The sequence below is a fragment of the Rhinolophus hipposideros genome (genome assembly GCF_964194185.1).
Source record: "Rhinolophus hipposideros genome assembly, chromosome: 5".
Lineage (NCBI taxonomy): Eukaryota > Metazoa > Chordata > Mammalia > Chiroptera > Rhinolophidae > Rhinolophus > Rhinolophus hipposideros.
This window is the reverse complement of record NC_138051.1, coordinates 24450022-24471726: the sequence shown is the minus strand read 5'-3', so window position 1 is coordinate 24471726 and position 21705 is coordinate 24450022.

The following is a 21705-nucleotide window of genomic DNA, read 5'->3' as shown; positions in this document are numbered from 1 at the left end:
AGCATGATGGCCACCAAATTTTTTAAACTACTTTTCATCAAAGAATCATCACTTTACACAAAAATAAAGCAGCATTTTTTTCCTACGTGTTTAGCAATATAAACAGAGAGGGATGTTGGAGAGAATGATATAATGATAGACAAACAACTAAGCAAAAAAGTACCTCTCTCTCTAGCCAGAGCACCTATATTAGCCAGGCTCATAAATTGGATAACATATTAATAACATATAGTTTGTACAGGAAGGAAGTGAGGGAAGGAGGAAATAATGGAAGAAAGATAATTATTATATACGGACTACATGTGAGGCACTTTATAAGGGGTAGTAAGATGATGTAACTAATATAAACAAAATGGAACAGAGTAGAGAGCCCAGAAATAACCACCACCACTACCACCCGGTAATATATGGTGAACTAATAATTGACAAGGGATCTGAGAATACTCAATGGGAAAAGGACAGTCTCTTCAAAAAAGGGTTCTGGGAATATTAGACAGGCATATATAGAAAAATGAAATTAAAGCTCTACACCACTCACAAAAAATAACTCAAAATGTCTTAAGCTTAAGATCTGATACCATAAAATGACGAGAAGAAAACATAGGGAATAAGCTCCTTCACATCTGGTCGTAGTATGATTTTTTTGGATATGACACCAAAAGCACAAGCAACAAAAGCAAAGATAAATAAGTGGAACTACCTCAAACTAAAAAGCTTCTAAACAGCAAACGAAACGATCAACAAAATGAAAAGGCAACCTGTGAAATGGGAGAAAATATTGCAAACCATATATTGAATAAGGCGGTGAAATATATAAAGAACTCACATAACTCAATAACAGAAACAAATAATATGATTTAAAAATGGGTAGGGGAACTACACAGACAGTTTTCCAAAGACATGCAAATGGCCAATAGGTACATAAAAAGATTCTCAACAGGTCATGCAAATTGAAACCATAATGAGATACCATCTCACACCTGTTAGGATGGCTATCATCAAGAAGACCAGAGATAACAAGCATTGTCATAGATATGGAAAAAGGAAACCTTTGTAGATCATTGGTGAGAATGTAAATTGGTTTAGTCACTATGGAAAACAGTATGGAAGTTCCCTAAAGTATTAAAAATATAACTACCATATGATTCATCAATCTTACTTCTGGGTATATAGCCAAAGAAAATGAAAAGGGATTTTGAAAAGATATCTGCACTCCCTTGTTCACTGCAGCATTATTTACAACAGCCAAGATAGGGAAACAACTTTGGTGTTCATAAAGAGATGAATAGATAAAAAAGATGAGATACACACAAAGACAAACAGACACACATACACTCACACAGACATACACAAAACTCACACACAGAATGGAATATTGTTTAGCCATGAGAAAGAAAGAAATCTTGCCATTTCTTGCACCATGAATGACCTTGAAAGCACTATGCTAAATGAGAAAAGTCAGACAGCAAAAGACCAATACTCTGCATGATATTACTTATATGTGAAATCTAAAAAAAAAAAAAAAAAAAATCTTAACTAGCAGAAACAGAACAGAATGGTGGTTGCCAGAAACTGGGGCAGTGAGGAAATTGGAAGCTGATGTTTAAGGGTACGAACCTGCAACGAGTAGGTAAATAAGTCCCAGAGAGCTAATGCACAGTAGAATGATTATTATCAGCAGTTCAGTACTAGAAACTTCAAAGTTGCTTATCAGAATAGACCTTAATTGTTCTCACCACAAAAAAAAAATAATTATATTACATGTTAGAGGTGTCAGCTAACATTACAGTGGCAATCATAATTGCAATACATAAATGTATCAAATCAACATGTTATACACCTTAAATTTAGTGTTATAGATCAATTATATCTCAATAAAAAATAAATTTAGTGGGTTGCAATCAGCATTTTAAAAAGGAACTACAATGGAGCAGAAAAATACATTACATATATAAAGAAAACTATTATTTCCAGAAGCCTCTATTATATATGTATGTACTAGTTTAGAGAGGAAATGGATCATGAGTAAAAATATATGCCTTAAGGTGGTACACAACAATAATTTGAAAGTCACTGTTTAAAAAAAAAATGTCTGGCCATATATGGTAGTTAAAAGACTTGAGTAGTCTATTAATGAATAAAAAACAAAGGATAATGAGCCAAAGTCCCAATACATTAATTATAGAGTAAGATATCTTATGACTCCTTTTCTTCCTTTATTCATGAGAATACATACTGTATTATTATACCACTGCTTAGGACATCTATGGGGAAGGGATATGAAGTTAAATTGCTCAGTGCTTACATTGGGAGAAAGATATATTTCTTAACTAATTATATAAATGTCTCTGTATTAATACTACTTAAATGCAAATCAAACACCTCCTTTTCCAAATTCTTTTTCTGTACAGCACAGTGTGTTTATTTTATATTTAGAGTACAGAGATGGGCTCCCCAGTTTCAGATCCCAGCTCTACCATTTAATGACTATACATGGACAAGAGGTCTGATAATCCTAAATCACATTTCTCATAAATCAAGTGAGGATAATAATAGGAACTTCTTCAGTTGTATAAAATTAGGTAGCATACATATAGTTAATGTAATATGTACAGTGTATCATAAATAGTAAGTACTTCAGATATGTTATCTGTTAATATTAACAAATAGATTAACGGTGGTGATGGGAAAATTCTTCTGAATATGAGATTTCTTGAGTTTTGCTACTAGTTTCTTCAGCCTTTTAATATATGAGAAATAGAAAATTACTAAGGTAATAAACTTGACTCAAAGTTTACTATGTAATATTCAGTATAATTTTATTTTTAAAAAATGTTTGGGCCTTTGCTTCCACTACAGATGTAAAAATCCACAGAAACATTATTGTTTCCTTAACCACAAGAAAATTCCAGATAATCTACAGAAGTATAACTTTTTTTAGCTCATTAAGAGACATAAGCTGGTGAGGCAGACAGATGAATGGAATTCTAAAGGGTGATAAGCTCCTCTGAGGAGAAATGGGACCCAAGAGTTATTTTACCTTTGTCAGAGCAGGGAAAAAGAAGAAGGAAGCCATAAAAGCAGGCAAGAAAAAAGCAATTGGAATTTTAAGAAATTTTAAAAAGTAGAATATAGGCTAGCATGTCAGTGTGAAAAACTGAAGAGCCTCTAAACAAAATTTATGGGATTCTGTTAGTGGTCTTCTACCAGGTGATGATGAGAGGACTGAGAGAAACTCTTATTTTGCGACAAAAGTATAGAAACCTTCATCAAAGAGAGCTGAGATGTTTAGTTTTATATCTAAGTAGACTTCAAAGTAAAATAGCCCGTGTCAACAATGATAATGGAATGAGATCATCAAACACATAAAACAGTGGTAAATGTGTATTTTCATAATGACTGAAGTTCAAATTTGTAAAATTTGATTATACTTGTAGATTTCAACGCACCTCTGAGTAATTGATAGAACAGCTGATTAAAAATTCAGTAACAATATAGAAGACAAACTATTAACTAACTGTACCATATTGACAGTTGTGGAAGGAGTCATCTAACAAGAAAATATACATTATTTCTAAGTGCACATGGAACATCCATCAAGATAAATGATATTCTGATATTTAAAACAAATCTCTACAACCTCAAATGGAATAAAAGCACAGGAAATAATTTCTTACATGCTAACAAAAGAAGAAGCAATGTATATATATATAATATACATATATATACACTTGTAAATATTATATATATATATATATAAATACTCAAAAGTTACAGATCATACTTCTAAACAACCCACAAGTTAAAGAAAAACAATTACAAGGGAAATTTGAAACATTATGAGCTGAATCAAAATTAAAATAGAATTTATAAAAGTGGATGGGTTGCAGATAAATTTTTTATAAGGCAAAATACAGCTTTATTTTTTTATTTTTAATTTATTGGGGTGACAATTGTTAGTGAAATTACATAATTTCAGGTGTACAATTCTGTATTACATCATCTATAAATCCCATTGTGTGTTCACCACCCAGGGTCAGTTCTTCTTCCATCACCATATATTTGATCCCCCTTACCCTCATCTCCCTCCCCCCACCCCCCTTACCCTCTGGTAACCACTAAACTATTGTCTGTGTCTATGAGTTTTTGTTTCTCATTTGTCTTGTTCTTTTGTTGTTTTTGGTTTATATACCACATATCAGTGAAATCATAGGGTTCTCTGCTTTTTCTGTCTGACTTATTTCGCTTAGCATTATACTCTCAAGATCCATCCATGTTGTCACAAATGTTCCTATATCATCTTTCCTTAACGCCGAATAGTATTCCATTGTGTATATATACCACAACTTCTTTATCCATTCATCTATCAAAGGACATTTTGGTTGTTTCCATATCTTAGCCACCATAAACAAAGCTGCAATGAACATTGGAGCACACGTGTCTTTATGTATAAATGATTTCAAATTCTTTGGGTAATCCCCAAGAGAGGGATTGCTGGGTCATATGGTAATTCTATTCGTAATTTTTTGAGGAACCTCCACACTGCCTTCCATAGTGGCTGCACCAGTCTGCATTCCCACCAACAGTGTATGAGGGTTCCTTTTTCTCCACAGCCTCTCCAACCTTGTTGCTATTTGAAAATACAGCTTTAAATATTGTTAATGGAAAAAGTAAAACAGGTTTTAGATCAATGATTTAAGCTTCCAACATAAGAAGCCAGAAAAGGAAAAGCAAATTAAACCCAAGGAAGCAGAAAAAAGGAAAAATAAAGAGCAGAAATCAATGGGGGAAGAAACAACAATAGAGAAAAATCAATGAAACTGAAATCTCTATCTTGATGAATAAAAGAGTGAACACAAATTAACAATATCAGGAATGGAAGAAGTTGCATTACTAAAGATTGTATAGATATTTTTTAAAAAGATAACGAATTATGAGCTACCTTATACAATTAATTCAAGAATATAGACTAAATGGACTGATTTTTTTAAAGACCCTCCCAACTCACTCAAGAAGAGATACTCTAAATAGTCCCAGATGTATGAATTAAATTAAATTCATAGTTAAACATCATCGACAAAACACCTGATTCAGGCGTCTTCACTGGTGAATTCTGGGAAACATTAGCCATTCAAAAAATATAACAGTGGTCCTGTTCCAAGATGTTTTATGAGTCTAACATAATTTAATTCTAAAACCAGGCAAAAAGTGAAAACAAAAGTATCTACACAGCAAAATTCCTAATAATACGATGCAGAAACCTTAAAGTTTTTGAAAAATGCCTTTGCCAACATTTCAAAAGGATATAAATAGCATGACAAAACAGGACTTTTCCTAGGAATGTAAGAACGGGTCAACATTTAAATATCAATGTAATTTACCATATCAACTGACTAAAAATGTTTATAAGTATGAATAGCTCAAAGGATGCCAAAAAAGCATTTAAAAAATTAACATACATTCCTAATTAAAGGAGTGGAAGACTGTCAACAAACTGTGAATTAAAGGATACAACCTAAACCTAACCAATACATGTATAAACAACCCACAGCTAACATGCTTAAAACACAAAAAGGATAAATGTTTTCCTCAAAGACTGAGAACAAAGCCAGATCCCTGCTTTTACTACTCCTATTTATCATTGCACAGTGGATCCCGGTTATTACAAAAAGGCAACGAAAAGTAAAAGCATACAGATTACAGATCAAAAAAGAAAAAAAAAATAAATCTCTCTTTACTTATACACTAGAATATTTTCAGCACAGAAAAACCCAAGGGATACAAGTTTAAAAAAAAATACTAATACATATTTTTAGTACAATTCACTGTACAATGTCAATATATAAATATCAACTGTATTTCTAAACAGCCACAATGAACATTTATAATAACAAAATTCCAACATACTTCAGTAAATATTTTACAAAATAGGTGAAAGACTTGCATACTGGAAACTAGAAACCATTGCTAAGAAAAATTAAATATGACCTAAACAAAAAGAGACTCTGAATATTCAATATTAAAATTACAATTCTCCCCATTCTGATCAACAGATTTAACACACTCCTGATCAAAATAACAGCAAATACTTTGTAAAAATTGACATTGTTTACAGAATTTATAGGTAATATAAAGGACTAGAATAGTCCAAACAAATTTGAACAAGAACAAAATTGGCATACTTGCCCACTCTAATTTCAGTACAGTAATCAATCACTGAGTCATTGATGTGAGTATAAATGTTAGATGAATTGTCCAGAATAGAGTCCAAAAGTAGGCCATAAATTCATGATCAAATAGTGTGGTCAAAAGTGTAAACTTATGGGAAAAAAATGATAGTCTTTTTCAAAGAGTTGTGCTATAACAGATAATCATTTGGAAAAGAATGAATCTCAATATCACACCATATATAAAAATTAACTTCAAATTGATCATAAACATAAATACAAGTTGTTTAAATAAAATAGTTTTGGAACCTCATAAAATGACTTACTACTCAGCCAAAAAAAGAATGGACTGATATTTGCAACAGTGTGGATGTATTCCTAGAGCCTTATGCTAAGCAAAAGAATCTAGACACAACAGATAACATACTGGATGATTCCACTTATTTGACATTTTATACACACCACATCTATAAGGGAGGAAAAGAGATCAAAGTTTGTCAGGGACTATGATTTGAGAGAGCATATTGACTCTAAAGTGGCACAAATGCACTTTTTGCTTTAATGAAACGTTTCCAAACTTTTTTATTATGATGATGGTTTCACAATTGTACATATTTTATCAAAACTCATCAAAATGCATACCTTACAAAGGCAGATTTTGTTGTATGTGAATCATACCTCAATTAAACTGACTTTTAAAAAGCACTAAAAGGAGCTTCTGGTCCAAATGACAGACTAGGTAAACACTGTGCTCACTTCCTCCCAAGACCACACCAACATTAGAACTAAACACCTGATTTCTAGCAGAATAGAAGTCCTATAACTAAGGATATACAGCAGAAGCCACCTGGAGACTGGTAGAAGGAGAAGAGACTCAGAAATGGTTGGTCCACACCCACATGTGGCCTTTAAAAATTGGGAGGGATATCTAGACTGCAGAAGTCCCCGTTGGGGAGAATGAGGTCCCAGCCCCACACCAAGCTTCCCAACACAGGGTTACAGTGCCAAGAAGGGAAGTTCCCATAAGTGCTGGCTGTGAAAACCAGTAGACATTGTGGCCGAGTGAGACAAAGGGTTATTGGAGGCCCAGGCATCCCTCTTAAAGAGCTCCATATGGACTTACTCTCTCAGGGACTCACTCATTCTGAGTTCCAGCACTGGGGCAGAAGCACAAAAGGTACCAAGAACATATATGGACAAACTGAATTGTTTGGCTTCAGGTGAGGGCTGGAGGGAGAGCTTTCTCCCAGACATAAATGCTGGCAGAAGCCATTGTTCCTTTGGTTAGCAATCCCCCCACCCAGCCTGCACACTCAGGTTGGGTTTCATATTTGAGTCTCCATCAACCTAGATAACAGCATTCACCCCATCTGATGATTCCCTGAGAGCCCACCCCACCCAACTAGTGGGCATACCCAACCAGCTTCCAATGGATTTTCTATACAAACAGCCTGTCTTTGCTCATGCTTCAGACTTTCTTAACATCTCTCAAAGGTTCACAATCCCAAACAAGAATCATCTGAACTCAGTGAGCCCCATTCCTCTTGCTTTGCAACCCAATCCTGGCACTAATGGCAGCAGGACTTGGTTCAAAGCTTAGCCAGTCCCAGTAAACTCCAAGACAGGCACAAGTGGTAACCATCTGCAGATCACTTTGTAACTCATACCAAGTGGTCCCTGGCATGGCACAGGCAGCAGCTGAACTTGGTGTGTACCAGAGCCCCTCTGAAGAAGCCCCAGAACCAATAAACCTGGTAGCCAGTTTAAGGTCACACCAGGGCACCATCAACCACCTGCACAAACAACACACCCAAACGGCAGACTGGGCAAGCACCAGAACCCTGCTAAACCAAATCTGTTCCATACAGTCATTCCCTGCACAATACCTCCTCCACTATAATCACAACCAGTCATCATAACCAATCAGCCTGAGGGTCAACCCCTCCCATTGACTTGCCAACAGCAATCAAAGCTCAACTATAATAGGAGGGCACACACAACCCACATAAGGGACACACCTGGAGCACCAAGCTCAGATTATCAGGGAGACTGCGCCACTGGACCCCACAGAACACCGACTACATAAGACCACTCTACAAAACCAGAAAGCATAGCAGTCCTACGTAATACATACAAAAAAACACAGGGAGGCAAACAAAATGGGAAGACCAAAAAACATGTAAATAATAATAAAAAAAGAACAAACAAAAAACAGAACAAAGCTCAAAAACCAAAAATAAATTAAACAAAACAGAGACAAGCAATCTACCAGATGAAGAGTTCAGAACATTGGTTATGAGGAAGCTCAATGATCTCAGTAAGAACCTCGACAAAGAGATATGAAACAAAAAAATGGAGATAGAAAACATGAAGAAGAACCAGTCAAATGAAGAATACAATAACTAAAATGAACAATACATTAGAGGAAATCAACAATAAATTAGATGAAGCAGAGGATCAAATCAGTGATTTGGAACCTTAGGTAGCAGAAAACACCCAATGAGAACAGCTAAAAAAAAAAAAAGAAAAAAAAAAGAATCCTAAAAAATGAGGATGGTTTAAGGGCCTGGGACATCAAATGTAACAATATTTGCATGATAGGTGTACCAGAAGGAGAAGAGAGAGAGCAAGGGATTGAGAACCTATTTCAAGAAATAACGATAAAGTTTCATAACCTGTCAAAGGAAATAGTCATACACGCCCAGAAAGCACGGAGAGTGAACTCAAAGAGGCCCACACCAAGACACATAATAATTAAAATGCCAGAGCTTAGTCTCAAAGAGAATCTTAAAAGCAGCAAAAGAAAAGCAGTTACTTACCTACAAGGGAACTCCTATAAGATTGGCAGCTGATTTCTCAACAGAAACCAGACTAGAAAAGAATAGCAGAAAATATTCAAAGTGATGAAAAGCAAGGACCTACAACCAAGATTACTCTACCCCAAAGCTATCATTTGGAATAAAAGGACAGATGAAGAGCTTTCCAGACAAGGAAAAACTTTAGTTCATTAACATCAAACAAGTATTAAAAAGAAATGATAAAAAGACTTCTTTAAGAAGAAGAAGAAAACAATAAAAATTATGAATAATAAAATGGCAAAACTACATATCTATCTATCAACAATTACTTTAAATGTAAGTGGGTTAAATGCTCCCATCAAAAGACACTGGGTGGTTGAATGGATTAAAAAAACGAGACCCTTACATAGGTTGCCTACAAGAGATTCACTTCAGATTCACACAGACCATATGAGTTTTTGTGAGATTTTTTTAGCAAAAGAAGAAAGGAATATATCATGTTTATATATCAGAAGAAACAATGTAGCCTGGAAGTTTTAGCTTTTATTACCCAACTTAATCAATATTAATAAATAATCAAGAAGCATGGAGTTGATATATTCTTAGATGATAATCATTTATATTATTTTGGAGAAGTGACAAATAATAATAGGGTTTACAAATTAGGATAATTTTCCCTCAACATAAATCCTTCAGTAAAAAACTCCAGTGTACAATATTCATTTACATTAAAGTGTTAAACATCTTCATAGGATATGGATTATTCTTAGATTCATATAGGTATTATGCTGCTAACTAAACTATTGAAACTGTATTAAAATAAGATAATAAATTATTCAATGCTACATATAACTTCCAAATATCCTGAAATAATAAATGAAGTGCTACATATTGTTAAGGATTCAATTTAGAGTTTAGAAAAACTATAATGATATTTAATGAAAAAATAAAGAAAGGAAATAGTTAGCTTGGTAGCCTCCAAGGAAATCAGTGGTACTGATAACTAATTAGAATTGGGATTTTGTGAACATCTTTATTAACCTTATATTAATTTGCAAAGTGAGGACAGAAAATAGAGAAATCCTGATTCCCAGAAGTTACATTTGAATGATAAGCAAAATAAATAGGAATCATAATAAAGGTAATGCTCATCTAATGCATAGCTTAATGAAACTTTACAGTTCCTTAGAATCAAACTTCTAAAATTCTATTATTTTTGCTTTTATAAAGAATGGTGAATCTCAAAAAATTTTCTTTGTAAGTTGAACAGATTCTGTTCTATTTAGTAGATATCACAGTAGTAGACATGGTGGGAGGAAGCAATACATATTTATGCATATATTTAAGTCTATACATATATACCATCAAAATATTAATATATATGCTGTTCCTCTAGAACCATAACAAATCTTTAAACTAATTAATTGCTAATCATGTTTTCAGAAATGTGGATGATGGATGAAAGTGGCATACATATTTTAAAGTGGCATATATATGGTTACTATGTATCTATAGACTTAGAATAATAATTAATGTAGTTAAAATTAAAAGGAATACTAAAATTTCTAGAGAATTTAGAGTTAACTTTCATGTGTTTCATGGAAATAAGTTGTTTTTCCTGCATTGGTGTGGTTAATTTCATTATTTTCCATAAACAGAGAGATGAACACTAGAACATATATTCAACAGAACCAAATAAGTTACTTATTCTGCAGCCAGTATGAGAAACCTGGATATTTCGTTGAATATGCAACTTCACAGGAGGTAGTTATTCTTATCACCACTTTCCTCATTTCTTTAGGAAATGATTTTCCTAAAAGTAATTTCAAATACATAATCATTTAAAATAGGAAATTAAAACTTGGTCAGCTCTGAACAAAAATACATTTATCAACATTACCATCTTAAAAAATCAGGATTTGAGTGCCATTAATACCGCACTTACAAAAAATATGTATAACTGTCTAATCTAATCTACTCTATAGGTAAATTGCCAACTTCATTTACAATTGGGCTATCTGAAAGGATGAGTATTTCTGTTTTTATTCATCTTATATTGTGGACAGAAAAAAATAAAATCAAAAGTCACACTGGTTAGAATCAGTGTAATGTCCTTATCAAAATCAACATTTTTAAACACTTCAATTTAAACAAATCACTTTAAATACTTCATATACATTATTTTTTTAATCCTCAAAACCTATGTTATGAGAAATATTATTAGGCACATTTCACAAAGAACCTGGGGCTGAGACAGGTATGATAAGTCACTTGCTGGGAGTTACTTAATTTAGTAACACGTCTAGAATATCTTGGCATCTCTTAGTCCACAACCATCTTCCTAATTACTATGGATATTATTCATGAAAGAGGCCTTAGAAATTATCTTACCATTTTATAGATAAGGAAGCTGAATCTCAGGATGTTTTATAACTTGTCTAAACTCAACTAGGAGGATAACTAAAATTAGAGTCTAAATCAAGAGGCTTCTTAGTCTATGGATATTTTAATGCTATATTGCTTGTATATGATTGATTTTGAGAACTCAATTTTGTAATCAAGATATTTTTATTGAGAAAAGTACATTTTAAATAAAAAATGTTTAGAAATACAGTAGATGAACTAAATAAAACCAACCTACTGTGTTTCCCAGAAAATATGACATAGCCAGACCATCAGCTCTAATGCATCTTTAGGAGCAAAAATTAATATAAGACATGAAATTATATTATATCATAATATATTATATTATATTATAAAGACCCACTCTTATATATAATCCAGTATTATATTATATTATATTTATTATATTTATCATATTTATATTTATTATATTATATTATATTATATTATATTATATTATATTATATTATATTATATTATATCATATCATATCATATCATATCATATTATATTATATTATAAAGACCTGGTTTTATATTATATTAAAATAAGACTGACTAAAAAATGAATGGGTCAACAATGATCAAGGAAGAAATCAAAAGATATCTTGCGACAAATGAAAATGAAAACACAGCAACCCATAAACTATAGAACACAGCAAAAGCAGTCCTAACAGGGAAATTCATAACAATGCGTGCCTACCTAAAAAACAAGAAAAGAATCACAAATCAACAGGTTATTGTTACACTTAAGGGATCTGGAAAAAGAACAGCAAAATAAGCCCAAAGGAAGTACAAGGAATGAGATAATAAAGATCAGAGCAGAAATAAATGAAATAAAGACCAAAAAAACAATACAAAAGATCAGTGCATCCAAGAGCTGGTTTTTCAAGAAGATAAACAAAATCGACAAACCTTTAGCCAGACTCATCACAAAAAAAAGAGAGGACCCAAATTAATAAAATCAGAAATGAAAGAGGAGAAATGACAACAAACACCACAGAAATACAAAAAAAAAAAAAAAAATTAAGAAATTACTATTAGCAATTATATGCCAACAAATTAGACAATCTGAAAGAACTGGACAATTTCCTAGAAGCATACAACCTTCCAAGGCTAACTCAAGTAGAAATGGAAAATCTGAATAGACTGATTACTACCCGAGAAATTGAATCAGTAGTCAACAAGCTCGCAACAAACAAAAGCCCTGGGCCAGATGGCTTTACAGCGGAAATTTACAAAACATTCAAAAAAGAATTATCACCTATTCTCCTCAATCTATTAAAAAAAATTCAGATATAAATGATGAACGTCTAAGTATTACCTTCTCTTGTGCACCTGAAACTAATAATAATAAAGATTAAAAAAAAATTCAGAAGAAGGGATGGTCCCAAAACACTTTTTATGAGGCCTCTATTACCCTGATCCCAAAATCAGACAAAGACATTACAAAAAAAGAAAACTACAGGCCGATATCCCTAATGAACATAGATGCAAAAATCCCCAACGAAATATTAGCAAACAGAATTCAGGAATACATTAAAAAGATCATACACCATGATCAAGTAGGATTCATTTCTGGTATGCTAGGTTGGTTCAATGTCCGCAAATCAGTTGTGATACAACACATTAACAAAATGAAAAATAAAAACCACATGATCATATAGACGCAGAAAAAGCATTTGATAAAATCCAGCAGCCATTTATGACAAAAAATCTTAAGACAGTGGGAATAGAGGGACCATGTCTCAACATAGTTAAGGCCATATATAATAAACCCACAGCTAACATCATACTCAACGGGAAAAGCTAAAATCATTCCCCTTAAGATCAGGAACAAGGCAAGGTTGCCCACTTTCTCCACTTCTATTCAACATAGTGCTGGAAGTTCTAGCCACAGGAATCAGACAAGAAAAAGAAATAAAAGGCATCCAAATTGGTAAGGAGGAAGTAAAATTGTCATTGTATGCAGATGGCATGACACTATATAGAGAGAACCCTAAAGACTCCACCAAGAAATTATTAGAGCTGATAAATGAATTTAGTAAAGTAGCAGGATACAAAATTAATATTCAGAAGTCAGTTGCATTTGTATATACCAATAATAAAACATCAGAAGGAGAAATTAAGAAAACAGTCCCATTTATAATTGCTTCAAAGACTATAATATACCTAGGAATAAATTTAACCAAAGAATAAAAGACTTGTACTCAGAAAATTATAAGACATTGAAGAGAGAAATTAAAGAAGATACAAACAGATGGAAACACATACCATGCTCATGGATAGGAATAATTATTATAATTAAAATGTCCATAGTGCCTAAGGCAATATACAGATTCAACGTAATTCCTACCAAACTACTAATGATATTTTTCACAGAAATAGAACATATAATCCTAAAATTTAAATGGAACCATAAAAGACCCCAGATAGCTTCGGCAATTGAGATATAAGAGCAAAATGGGAGGTATCACTATACCTGACATCAAATTATACTCCAAGCCTAGAGTAATCAAAACAGCATGGTACTGGCATAAAAACAGACACATACATCAATGGAATAGAGTAGAAAGCCCAGAAATAAATCAATGCCTGTATGGTCATTTAATGTACGACAACAGAAACAAGAATTTAAGGTGGTGTAAAGACCACCTATTCAATAAATGGTGCTGGGAAACCTGGAAAGATACATTCAAAAAAATGAAGCTGGACCATCTCCTTACACCGTATACAAGAATAAACTCAAAATGGATTAAAGACTTAAATGTAATATCTGAAACCATAAAACTCCTAGAAGAAAACATAGGAAGAAAGTTTACAGACATTACCCAGAGTGATATTTTTACTGATATATTCCCTTAAATAACAGAAGTAAGAGAAAAAAATAAACATATGGGATTACGTCAAACTAAAAAGTTTTTTCACAGCTAAGGAAACCATCAATAAAACAAAAAGGGAGCCTACTGAATGGGAGAAGATATTTGTCAATGATATATCTGATAAGGGCGTTAATATCCAAAATTATTTTAAAAAGTCAGTCAACTCAACACCAAAAAAACAAACAATCCAATTAAAAAATGGGCAGAGGACATGAAGAGACATTTTTCTAAAAAGGACATACAGATGGCAAACATACATATGAAAAAATGCTCAACCTTACTAATCATTAGAGAAATACAAATAAAAACCACAATGAGATACCACCTTACTCCGGTCAGAATGGCTATCATCAATAAATCAACAAACAAGTGCTGGTGAGGATGTGGAGAAAAGGGAACCCTCGTGCACTGTTGATGGGATTGCAGATTGGTACAGCCACTATGGAAAACAGTATGGAGGTATCTCAAAAATGAAAATGAAACTACCTTATTACCCAGCAATTCCACTCTTGGGTATCTATCCAAAGAATTCCAAAATGCTAATTTGAAAAAAAAAATATATGCACTCCTATGTATATTGCAGCACTATTCACAATAGCCAAGACATGGAAAAAAACTGAAATACCCATCAGTAGTCGACTGGATAAAGAAACTGTGGTACATTTATACAATGGAGTATTATGCAGCCATAAAGAAGAATGAAATCTTACCATTTGTGATGATATGGATGGACCTAGAGAACATTATGCTAAGTGAAATAAGTCAGACAGAGAAAGACAAATACCATATGATCTCACTTACATGTTGAATCTAAAGAATAGAATAAATGAACAAACTAATCAGAAACAGTCTCAGAGACATAGAGGAAAAACTGCTAGATAGGAGAGGGGATGGGGATAAGGGTGAAAGTGAGGGGATTGGAAAGCACAATTGGCACCAACAAGATTGCCACTGGGAAAGTCAGTTGGGGAATATAATCAATAATGTTGTAAATATTTTGTAGGGTATCTGATGGACACCTGTCTTATTAGGGAGACCACTTCTGGGATGATGTAGAGGCCTGATCACTGCGCTGTACACCTGAAGCTGAACATGAATAATAATGAATGTCAACTATAATTTAATATATATGTATAGTCTCAAGAAGTGAGTACAGCATAAGGAATAGAGACTGTGGAAATGTAATGGCTGCATGTGATGTCAGAGGGGTTGTAGATTGGGGGCGGGGAGTTATCACTTTGTGAGGAGTATAAATGATAAATGTCTCACTATTACAGTGTTTTGTACAGTTGAAAATAATTTTTAAAAAACAAGACCGGGTCTTATGTTAATTTTTGCTCCAAAAGACACATTAGAGCTGATGGTCCAGCTAGGTCTTATTTTCGGGGAAACACAGTATTCTTCCCTTACTTAAAATGAAAAAAGTGAACATGCTATTCTCAAATTAAACTTATTCTCCCAAATTAAATCTATGCTACTAGGAAAAAATTAGAAGTCATTTAAATGTAATCCAATTAAAACTATGAAAGAGTTAGAAGATAAATGTCAGCATTTCCACAATTAGACTATGTAGTCCAAAGTCTGCAGAATCTGAGAAAATTTACCGTTCTGCCCTTTTCACATAATGAAGACAAAAAATCAGACAGTAAGCTAAGAGCTTTACGTTTAGTATATACTTTAATTCCCACCCACTCTAAGGCATAAGTTTCATTTATCATCATTTTACAGATATGGAAATAGTTTTAGAGGTTAAGTCACCTACCAAAATCATACAATTAAGTTCACGAACTTGCCACTGCGCTTACATTGGCAGCACTGTACAAACATGTCAGCAAGGTTTCTTATGCTTGGTATATCAGTGTCTCACAGATGTGTTCGTGTGGATGTGTGGCAGTGTCTTGCTGAGTGGTGTTCATTATTGTTGTTGCGTGTTTTTGTGTGCTGTAGCGAGAATGTCTGAGCTTGAATTAGAGCAACAAACAACATTAAATTTATTGTTAAACTTGGCAAGCGTGGAAGTGAAATCAGGGACATGTTAGTCCAAGTTTACGGGGATAATGCCATGGAGAAAACAGCAGTGTACAAATGGATTAGATGTTTTTTGAGGATAGAGAATGCATCACTGATGAAGAGAGGTCAGGGAGGCCAGTAACAAGCAGAACTGACAAAAACATTACAAAAATTTGTCGAATTGTGCATCAAAATTGTCGACTGTGAGAAGCGTAACAGACCAAGTAAACATGGATAGAGAAACAGTTAGGAAAATCTTAACTGAAAATCTTGGCATGAGAAAAATGTGTGTAGAAATGTTCCCAAAGGAGCTCTTGCATTGCGACAATGCAGACCTCATGTGGCACTGTCTGTGAGGGAGTTTTTAGCCAGTCAACAAACAACTGCATTGGAACACCCTCCCTACTTACCTGATCTGAACCCCAGTGACTTCTTTCTTTACTTGAAGATAAAAGAAGTATTGAAAGGAAGAGGTTTTATGGCATCTAGGACATCCAGGGTAATGACAACAGCTCTGATGGCCATTCCAGAAAAAGAGTTCCAAAATTGCTTTGAAGGGTGGACTAGCCATTGGCGTTGCTGCATAGCTTCCCAAAGGCAGTACTTCGAAGGTGTGCATAGCTTCCCAAAGGGAGTACTTCAAAGCTGACCATAATGATATTCAGCAATGAGGTATGTAGCATTTTTCCTAGGATGAGTTCGCAAACTTAATTGTCAGACCTTGTACAGCTACAAAGAGGAAGAAATATTCAACCTTAAATCCATCTCCTTTTTAATGTTTTTATCATATGCCCAACATTATATCTTACCTCAGGAGGAGTGGTAAGAAGATAATGCTTTTTTATAATAGAGATATAACTTTTCACCTTTTAAAGGATTGCTGGTTAAGCCACCAAGAGAACACATATTCAATTAATTATCAAAACACAGTTTAATTATGTTATCTCATTAATGAATTTCAAAAGGTTAATAAGGTACTTCTACTTGTTACCACCAAGAGATATTCAAATCAGAATACTGGTCAACATTTCATGAATATGGAAACTGGAAATTTACATTAATATAAATCTACTTTAAATCTTTAGAGTTCTCTGTCATATCAATATTCAGTGAATTAAAATTTTCGTTATTTTTTCTGGACACTCTACTGTCTCATGTAGTATGACGATATCACATAAAGTATTTTAATTATAAATAGAATGACCTCTTCTACATGGGCTTGGAGAATTAGTCTCATTATCAGAGTTTCCCTGATTTTTGCCACTAACACACACACACACATACACACACATACACACACACACACTCACACACACACACACGAAAAAGAAAAAAGAAACAATTTCCTAAAATGATAACCCACTTTATTAATTAGCTTTTTATAACTTTGATTATTTACAAAATATGTATTTTACCCTCAAAGTCAATGCTTTTAAAACATTTAATGACAGAAACATATATTTTTAAATGCAAAAAAGGAAATTTTAAAAATTGTGAGAAATAGATTGTTAGATTAGTGTATAATTTTAAAAGGCAACTCCTTTGAAGCCATCAATCGTCACTCAGATGTATAATTCTAATACACTTATTTTAAAAATAGGGTACATTTATTTTAAAACTGTAGTCATACATCAGAAGGTCAAGACGCTCACAATTTTTAAATTTCATAATTGGTCAAGAAGCCCAGTCTAAGCCCCTGGAAATATACAGTGATAGATAAGCTGTTCTTGGAAATCCCCCTCCCCAACCCCAGATTCATTCTCTGTCTTTCTCTGCCTATTCCGTAATCAGGAGGACAGTATCACCAAAATTGTTTCTGATTAGGTTCTGCCAGTGGAAGTCACCAGCTGGAGATCTGACCAGGGAGTAAAAAGAGTTTGGCGGATTCCTCTGCACCCCTACTCTGTTCCATCAGGTGTCTGGGAGTATCGAAAGCTCCAGTTAGGCATGCCCTCCATACCTTTAACTTTCACACTGCTCCAGGTGTATCATTTCCTCCCTTTGTCCCTTTACCCCTATGGTTGGTAACTGCTTCTGTCTGTTGCTAATATCGGGGTGCTTCACCACCCCTTACTGGTTCTCTTAAATGGTTCATCCACTGTAGATAATCCTATTATTAAATTATCTTCAGTGTAACCCTTTTGAATGTCTTCTGTTTCTAGTGCAAGAGTCATACACATGGATACACAAAATATACAACTATATTTTTTAAATCTTTTGTAGCAGACCTTTCTGTGTGGATATAAGTGGGGGGAAAAACATGCCTATCCTCATGGAGTTCACATTCTGATTGGGGAAACATTCATCAAAATGTAGTATGCAAGATGGTAACAGTGCACTGGAGATAAATGATGTAAAGAAGGGGACTCAGGTATGTCAGAGGTTGGATATTGTAGTTTATAAGATTGGTTTTCCAGGCATGGACTCACTGAGAATGTGGCATTTGAGGAAATACTTAAAGGAGCCATCAGATATTTGAAATAAGAATATTTCAGGAGAAGGGACTCTAATATTTCTTATAAAGCAGGCTTCTGTGTAACAAATTCTCTCAGTCTTTGTTTCACTGAGAATGTCTTTATTTTACCTTCACTCCTGAAAGATAGCTTTATTAACATAGAATTCCAGAATGTTTTTCTTTTTTTTTTCAGCAATATGAATGTGTTTTTCCACTTATCTGAAAGGTCATTCTGCTTTTGCAGCTTTCAGGATTTTCAAATAAAATCATTATATGGTTAAAATTTAATGTTGTGTATATTTTACCACAAGAAATTAAACACATACAAACACACACACAAATAATAAAAAAAGAAAAATTACGTTATTAGAAAGAGCATGACCAGGATGGAAAATTTTCAAGGGATGAGGAAGACTGACCTTTTCCATTGTCAGGAGTACCTTAACATAAAAAAGAGCTTCTATATTAGATTAATTTTAATAAATTTAAAAACCTGGAAATTATAGAAATATTATTACATGAGCATAGCATGATAATTCTAAGAATTTGATTAAATGTTTGCCTAACAGCTTAATTTTCACTGAAACTGGAAAAAAATGTGACTTGCTGAGAATGCTAAAAGGACGTTATGGCATTTTTTGATTTAAAAACCTGAAAGCAGAGAACTTTTGAATTAACTCTTTGAAAAATATAGGAATGACATACAAGGCATGATCAAAAAATATGGGGAATGTTTACATAAAAAAATATTACGGTAAAAGACACATTGCAATTAATCTCCCTCAACATACTCCCCCTCTCTTCAAACGCACTTATCCCACTTTTCTTGCCACTTTCTGAAGCAGGTCTGGAACTCTTCTTTCACGAATGTCTTTAATTGTGCTGTCATGGCTGCCTCAATGTCCTGAATCAATTCAAAATGCTTACCTTTAATGATCATTTTGACTTTGGGGAAGAGCCAGAAGTCGCGTCGTTCCAGATCCAGTGAATAAGGTAGATGAGGACACATAGCAATGTTTTTATTTGACAGAAATTGCCATATACCAGAAGCAATGTATGACACGGAGCGTTGTCATGATGGAGGATGAAGCAACGACACTTATGAAAGAGGACTTCCAGAACTGCTTTAGAAAGTGGCAAGAACGATGGTCTAAATGTGTTTGAAGCAAGAGGAAGTATTTTGAGATTTTGAGAGGGATTAATGGCAATGTGTCTTTTAGTGTAATAATTTTTTTATGTAAACATTCACCGTTTACATAATTGATAAACCTCGTAATTGATAATGTGTTTATCATTATTGAGAAATGTGTCTATCACAGTTGAGATCCTTCTATTTGAGCTCTATATATTGGCACCAATCTGCTAAGTAATACCAAACATAATGGGTGTGAGCAAACATACGAATAAAAGAAAATATATTAATGAAATGATAATGTGCTTTTAAATTTTAGTGCTCTTATGCCACACACAAAAGTGCTCTTTATGCCACACACACTCACAAACACACTAGTCTGCATTTTATTGCATTTATATATTACAATGGTAACTTATTTAACATAGTCATCTAGATACTTTATTGTGCTTTAATTAGTCAGCAAGAATTAAAAGATTACCATTTTCCGCGTTCACCATTATATAATATAGGGAACCTTAAAGTGCTTAAAGTCCAGTTCTTTTTTCTTCCACATGTGAACAAACCAGAACTTAACACACATGAATACACACACAAAAAGTGCCTTCACTAAGTGCACTACAAGTAAAAGTCACTCACCAAATATTTGTGGAAGGTATAACAAGGAAAAGAGAGAGTCAAGAATAGAGGTCTTAAGACTTCGGGTGCCGTTCTCTTTCCGTTCCACCCAGGATTTTTGCTAAGGCAGATATATAATTAACAATTAGGCTAAGAATATGCTGCCTAAATAGGTCCACACATTATGTTGCTAGTTCCCCGTTGAAGAAAGTTAGTTTCACTTAATGTCTATGACTTACACTGATATTTAAAATTAATTTACAGAAGTTTCCATAATTTAGAAATACAGCAGGTCCTTGAATTGTTTCATTGCAACATTGATGAGATGCTGTAGCAACTTAACTCTTGTTTATACCAGTTAGCCTGTGGTAAAATTGGTTTTGTTAACTGCAATTCCAAGAACCTACCCACGATGCTAAGTGAGGAATTACTGTACATGACAGAGTCCCAATTGTTCATTTAAAGAATGAATTAATTTAAAGAATGATAAAATTTAAAGAATGCTATAATCATTTAAAGCATGATATAATTTATGTGACTAAATTATAACAATTTATTTTTTTAAAAATAAGGTAAAGCTGAAAATTGAGTTTTCTGAATTCTGTTCTAAATTATATTTTCAACTGCAACTCTGTTATCAATTCACAACTAACTAAATCCATAGTCTGCAGTACTTGTGACTGTAGAGAACAAATAAGAATTCTAAAGGCATTTATGCTAAAGACAACTCTTCATTTTCATCCTTTGAGGCTAATAAACAAAAAGGAAGAAGAGTTTTATAATAGAAGCTATACTGAATACTAATAGAAGCTATATTGATTACTAATGTAATGAGCTAAAGGAAAATCTTTTTAGCTCAGTGGCTGAACATATCTGTATCTTTGCCAATCATTGTTTTTGTTAAATAGATAATTAGAATTTTTATCATATTAAAAGACAATTATTTTACTTCATATTTCAAGGTATAGAGAAGAATACAAATGTGGTTCATTTCAAAACAAAAGAGTAGATTTATACATCTGAGAATATTTGTTTACTTCCAAATTAAAATAAGATAAGAAACTCTAAGAAACCACTAAACAAGATAAACTGAAGATTGACATTTACACATCAAGGCATTTAAAAGCATATTAAATTGATATAGGCAATTTTTTAATACTAAAATATATGACGATTACCTCTTCCACTTTCGTATACATGTATCTCTCTTTTTATATACACATATACAGAAACATAAATAA